Consider the following 7,237-nt stretch of genomic DNA (forward strand, 5'->3'; position numbering starts at 1 on the left):
GTACCTCTCCGTTATCTGTTGGGGTTGCTCAAGCCATGGTACAAGGACTGCATGGTGTCCGGCAGTCCATCTGACAAAATGCCTGCCTTCTCAGTGGAGCCGTCCCTGAGAATTAAGAAGGGGCCCAGTTCTGCTTAGTTATGTGTTTCATTGATACATCAGCGTGTGGTGACTATTTCTGGAAAGCTCATAACCCTGTTCACATAAGCCTCAATCTTTACTGCCAGACAGCATGAGTGTACGGTGAGCATTGCAGCTTTAAGACTTTGTGCAAATCTCTGAAACTCCTGTGGTCTCCCATATGGTGTGTCAAAGCCCACCCCCTAAATAAGGCCGGGAAAATAAAGGGGGATAATTATAAACCACCTGAGAGGGAAGATTTGGAGATTAGTTTTGTCTCAGCCATCAGCTTAGGCTGTTCAGTCCAGTCACACCTAGGCTAGTCCTACAGCTAAGCATTCAGAGGTAGCTTTGTGGTTTTATTAACTAGTGTATTGTTGCTGTTGTTTTCCACTTATTCACTGTATTTCTCCTTAAGAGTTCCCAATATGGTGTATAAACATAAAGCACAAATAAGAAGATCGGATAAATAAACACCAATTGTGATAAAATCTCTGAAACACAAAATATCAACATAAGCTGGAAACTTATTCTGATAATATATTCACATGTACCACCATGCAGCCAGTGTACACCAGGACATAAGGAGACTTTCTAGCAATTGAATCACTTGATTTACCAAGGAAAGATGGTAAGGGGTGCCACAATAGAGAAGTCCCTGTTCCTCATTCTCACAGATTATATCTGTCAGACAGAGCATAGAGCACATCTTCTTTGGCAGATCCAAAGTCTGGGGAGGGACGTAGGCTGTGTGCACTCTGGCTAATTCTGCACCCAGTGTGCTCCCACCTATGGTTTGGGAAGTAGCGTGCGCATGACATTAGCCCCTATCCATAGCTATCCTGCATCCTGTGGTAAAATACTATGCATCTCCCCTGAAACCAGTTTCATTCTGAATTGAGAAAAAGAATGGCCTTAGCCAGCGATCTCTATCAGACAACATCTACACTTAACCAGATTCTTTGAAGGAAGCCATGCCAGTTAGTGGTTTAAAACCAGTATCTGTTCTTAACATAAATAGGATCATGGTGTCGTGGTAGGACAAATTGCCCCTAGTGGATTTTGTCCCTTTAAAAAGGTAAAGGGACCCCCGACCATTAGGTCCAGTCACGGACGACTCTGAGGTTGCGGCGCTCATCTCACTTTACTGGCCAAGGGAGCCGGCGTATAGTTCCGGGTCATGTGGCCAGCATGACTAAGCCACTTCTGGCGAACCAGAGCATCGCACGGAAATGCCGTTTACCTTCCCGCTGGAGTGGTACCTAGTTATCTACTTGCACTTTGATGTGCTTTTGAACTGCTAGGTTGGCTGGAGCAGGGACCGAGCAACGGGAGCTCACCCCCTCGTGGGGATTTGAACCGCAGACCTTCTGATTGGCAAGCTCTAGGCTCTGTGGTTTAACCCACAGCACCACCCGCATCCCTTTAAGCATCCGTTAAAACCTACCCAATGAGCTGAGTAAATGCTGCAGTCCTGGGCTTCCATGGGCTCCACCTGCCGCAGAGACATTCTTTGTACCAGAAATGCAACTGCCTCTGGGGCAGTTATAATCTCTTTCGGGGGCCTCCCAGTATTTTAATGGTTTGCTCTCCAGAGTTCAACGGGAGGGCTGTAACCTGACATGGAAACAGCTGAAAAGCCATGTGTGCTATGTGCTATTTTCTAATGGCAGTTGTTGAGTTGTTCTGGCCCGTCCATGTAATCCTATTCCAATGATGCTCTGGCAGATCATATTAGATCCAGTTCACCTGCTGCCATTAGGAGCGTGTGTGTATATTATGAACAATTTCAAGTTGCTTCCATGTGGAATCACAGTGTTGAAAGTTGCCTGCAGCTGAGCAGTACCAGGCCTTGAGAGTGGTTTCTTCCATAGGTAAACTTCACAGAACATTTGTTCTTAGAATCATAGAATTGTAGAGTTGGAAGCGACCCTGAAGATCATCTCGCCCACCTCCCTGTAATGCAGGAATATGCAGCTGACCAATACAGGAGTTGAACCTGCAACCTTGGCGTTCTCCGCATCATGCTCTAACCAACTGAGTTCCATATACAATCATACCTCGGGTTAAATGTGCTTCAGGTTGAGCACTTTCGTGTTGCGCTCCGCGTTGACCTGGAAGTAACGTAACACGTTACTTCCGGGTTTCGCCGCTCGTGCATGCGCAGATGGTCAAAATGACGTCACGCGCATGCGCGGAAGTGGCGAATCGCGGCACGCGCAGATGCGGGTTGTGTTCGCTTCTGGATGTGAACGGGGCTCCAGAATGGATCTCGTTCGTATCCTGAGGTACCACTGTAGTTTATGTATGGATGTAGACTAGCAGTAAGAAATAGTCCACATTCAGGTGGTAATTCAGTACTCACTGAAGAGAACAGTACCAATGATCCATAAAATTAAAGCAATAAACAATGTACTGCAGTCACACAATCAGTCAGTAGCTGAACTGGGTTCCACACAGTCACAAAAACAAAACAAAAAAGAGATTAGGGAGCACAAAAACTTTGCTGCTATGTAGCGAGCTGAGTGGGGAGGAGAGAGGGACAGAGAGCCTGCTTGCTCTCTGTCACTCCATAACACACACAGACATTTTCCCTTACTTTCTAGGAGGAAAAAAGTGAGTGTTATGGTGCAAAAAATATGGTACTTCCGGGTTTGCAGTATTTGGGTTCCAAGTTGTTTAAGTACCAAGGCGTCTGAGAACCAAGGTACCACTGGATACACCATGGGTAGGCAAACTAAGGCCCGGGGGCCAGATCCGGCCCAGTCGCCTTCTAAATCCGGCCTGCGGACGGTCCGGGAATCAATGTACTGTACTATAAAATAAATAAAAGAGCATTGTAGATGATAAAAATTAAAATGAACATTTTATCTTACCTGCACTGATGATAGCCATTGTTTGGATGGGGAGCTTTTATCCATTTCCTCAGTCACACAATCAATCAATCAATCTGTAGCTGAACTGGGATCCACACAGTCACAAAAACAAATTAGGTGAAAAAGCCTCAAAACCAAAAACGCAAAATAAATAGCAAAAGCAAAGCACCAAATATAAGCTCCAAATATCACCTTAGAACACTGTAATCGGAAATGGAAGGCTTGAATTACAATGGGGGGATGCAAATTAGCAGCGCAACAGGAAACACTGGGGGACTCAAAATGGAGCATGTTCGGCTTCTGAAAAATACAGTGGTACCTTGGGTTACATACGCTTCAGGTCACATACGCTTCAGGTTACAGACTCCTGTACCTCGGGTTAAGTACTTTGCTTCAGGATGAGAACAGAAATCGTGATCTGGCAGCGCGGCAGCAGCAGGAGGCCCCATTAGCTAAAGTGGTGCTTCCGGTTAAGAACAGTTTCAGGTTAAGAACGGACCTCCGGAACGAATTAAGTACTTAACCCGAGGTACCACTGTAGTTTGAAAACCGGAACACCTACTTCTGGTTTTGCAGCGTTCAGGTTCCAAGTTGTTTGTGAACTAAGCTGTTTGAAAACCAAGGCACCACTGTATTTGGGAGAAGAAAAGGCTCAGGAGTAAAGCCTACACAAATCCGGAGGGGAGTCCCTAGGACAGTTCGATGGTTCCTTATTTGCCTCCTTATGGCAACTCTTGCAGCCAAGCTGATGCCAAACATATTGCTCTGCTTTCCTCTGGACCCCATCAGTAAGGCCGAGAGGGGGATCTTGTTGTTTGGGCAGCCCAGAACCTCCACACCCACTGCCCAAGCTTGCACCCTGGGGAAGTCACTTTGGTGCTGCTAACACAGCAGTTTGACTTCACCCCTGAAGGCGCACTCCATTGTCTCTTGCGACAGACGGATGCCGACAACAAATATGCTAGCAATTAAATATGCCTTTCTGCATCTGTGTAGTCAGCCTTAGCCAATTTATTTATATACCGCATATTCCACAAATAAATCAGTGCTCAAAGGGAGTGGCTTTGATTTTGCTCTGAGGGAGAGGTGCTCTTCAATTCCTCGTCCCACCTTTGGGTGAAGCTGCTTCTGTCTGATACTTAAAGGTAAAGGGACCCCTGACCTTTAGGTCCAGTCGTGGCTGACTTTGGGGTTGCGGCGCTCATCTCGCTCTATGGGCCGAGGGAGCCGGCATTTGTCTGCAGACAGCTTCTGGGTCATGTGGCCAGCATGACTAAGCCACTTCTGGCGAACCAGAGCAGCGCACGGAAACGCCGTTTACCTTCCCGCTGGAGTGGTACCTATTTGTCTACTTGCACTTTGATGTGCTTTTGAACTGCTAGGTGGGCAGGAGCAGGGACCGAGCAACGGGAGCTCACCCCATCGCGGGGATTCGAACCGCCGACCTTCTGATTGGCAAGTCCTAGGCTCTGTGGTTTAACCCACAGCGCCACCCGCGTCCCTGATACTTATCAACATATTAAAATGTAAACCACACACAGCTGTCACTTCAAAATCATTTAATTCTTGCCTGGCCCTTTTACAGCAAAGTTGAAGAAAACTTGAATGTTGCTGGTCTCTTAACGCCCCTCAGCCCTCACTGGTTTGGCAGTGTGTCTGCTGCTCTATAACAAGTCCACTCATTCCAGGCTCCAATGGGATGGGCTGTTTTATTCTTCAGGGTATTCTAAAGCACTATGATAGCCTTTACATTGCAAATACGTCTGTCAAAAGATAAACCACTACCAGAATGTTGGTCATATATATCTGGCTCCCAGTACATTTCCAAGCACAATTCAAAGTGTTGGTGCTGACCTTTAAAGCCCTAAACAGCCTTGGTCCAGTATATTTGAAGGCGCGTATCCACCCCCATTGTTCTACCCGGACACTGAGGTCCAGCTCCAAGGGCCTTCTGGCGGTTCCCTCACTGCGGGAATCCAAGTTACAGGGAACCAGGCAGAGGGCCTTCTCGGTAGTGGCACCCGCCCTGTGGAACTCCCACCAGATGTCAAAGAGAACAACAACTACCAGACTTTATTATTATTATTATTATTATTATTATTATTATTATTATTATTGGCAAATATATCACCTAAAGTATGTTAAAAGCAGGCAAATGCTGCTTTTCGCTGAACAGCAATAATTAAAATAAGCTTTTAAAAAGTAGGAAAAGCCCAGCCTGTTTCACCGTTGCTGTTTTCAGAGCTTGTTGTTGGAGTCGCTATCTTGACCCATTCTTGTTTTTAGATTGATGGCAGTTGAACTGTAAATTCCTGAAATGCTCTGCACAGTTTGGCAGCTGTACAAACTGAAAATATCCTTACAGTGCAACCTTATGCACGTCTACTCGGAAGTAAATCTTGTCAAGTTCAATGGGCCTTACTCACTGGAAGTGAGTGTAGAATTGCAGCCTAGAATGTGCCTGGATAACTTTAACACCACCCATGCACAAAAGCAATGTATCCGTTGGCTTAAAGGTAAAGGTACCCCTGCCGGTACGGGCCATTCTTGCCAGACTCTAGGGTTGTGCGCCCATCTCACTTAAGAGGCCAGGGGCCAGCGCTGTCCGGAGACACTTCCGGGTCACGTGGCCAGCGTGACAAAGCTGCATCTGGCGAGCCAGCGCAGCACACGGAAACGCCGTTTACCTTCCCGCTGGTAAGCGGTCCCTATTTATCTACTTGCACTGGTGTGCTTTCGAACTGCAAGGTTGGCAGGCGCTGGGACCGAGCAACGGGAGCGCACCCCGCTGCGGGGATTCGAACCGCCGACCTTTCGATCGGCAAGCCCTAGGCGCTGAGGCTTTTGCCCACAGCGCCACCCGCGTCCCATCTGTTGGCTTAGGGCAGTTCAAAAGAGACAATAAAATACATTAGAAGGGGAAAAAACCCTAAGTGGGCAAAACCCTAAAACAGCCCAATGAGACATAATATGCTGCATGACCTGTGTGTGTGTGTGTGTGTGTGTGTGTGTGTGTGTGTGTGTGTGTGTGTCTTGGATTGAAGACTGGAGGTGGAGCTGGAATTCTGAACAGAAGGACTCCATATTGCAAGTCTCACTCCTAAGGCTCAATAACAGCCTCTATGGATTTGATGAAAAAAGCAGGACATAAATTTTAAAAATAAATTTCACTAAAGTATTTTTGTCAGAAGAAGGAAAATCATGCTGCTTTGCAAATATGGAGCACCAAGGGAAATAGCCCTTCTTCCTAAACCTGCAGCACCTGCCCCATGTTGAATCCAGACCCCTTTTTGCATTGGTGATGTAAGCAACAAATAGACATGGGTCAACTCATAGGATTCCTCTAAGCAACACAGTATAGCCCAGATGCTTCATAAGGTGAAACAGTTTTGCTGGTCCCAGGTGCTCTGTCCTTCTCATCCGGATCTGGGCCTGAAAGACCAAGTAAAAATATGGGTGTATAGAGGGTAGGTTATACGCAGATTGCTTTGGGCAGGTGGAGGTTGTCAGCATTACTTTTTCCAATAGCAACAGTGATTAAGTGATTAAGCTTCCTTAGCAATGGTACTGTTGTCTTTGTCCATGGAGTTTTCTTGGCAAGGATACTGGAGTGGCTTGCCGGTTCCTCCTCCAGGTGGATCACGTTTGGTCAAAACTCTCCACTATGACCTATTCATCTTGTGTGCCCTGCTCGGCGTAGTTCATAGCTTCTCTGAGTTCTTCAAGCCCCTTCGCCACGGCAAGGCAGTGATCCATGCAGATGGTGACAGCAGCCACGAAATTAAAAGACGCCTGCTTCTTGGGAGAAGGGCAATGACAGGCCTAGATAGCATCTTGAGAAGTAGAGACGTCACCTTGACAACAAAGGTCCGTATAGTTAAAGCCATGGTTTTCCCAGTAGTGATGTATGGAAGTGAGAGCTGGACCATAAAGAGGGCTGATCGCCGAAGAATTGATGCTTTTGAATTATGGTGCTGGAGGAGACTCTTGAGAGTCCCATGGACTGCAAGAAGATCAAACGCATCCATTCTTAAGGAAATCAGCCCTGGGTGCTCACTGGAGGGACAGATCGTGAAGCTGAGGCTCCAGTACTTTGGCCACCTCATGAGAAGAGAAGACTCCCTGGAGAAGACACTGATGCTGGGAAAGATGGAGGGCACAAGGAGAAGGGGGCGACAGAGGACGAGATGGTTGGATAGTGTTTTCGAGGTTACCAGCATGAGTTTGACCAAACTGCGGGA

The sequence above is a fragment of the Podarcis raffonei genome, chromosome 13, assembly GCF_027172205.1.
Source record: "Podarcis raffonei isolate rPodRaf1 chromosome 13, rPodRaf1.pri, whole genome shotgun sequence".
NCBI classification, from domain to species: domain Eukaryota; kingdom Metazoa; phylum Chordata; class Lepidosauria; order Squamata; family Lacertidae; genus Podarcis; species Podarcis raffonei.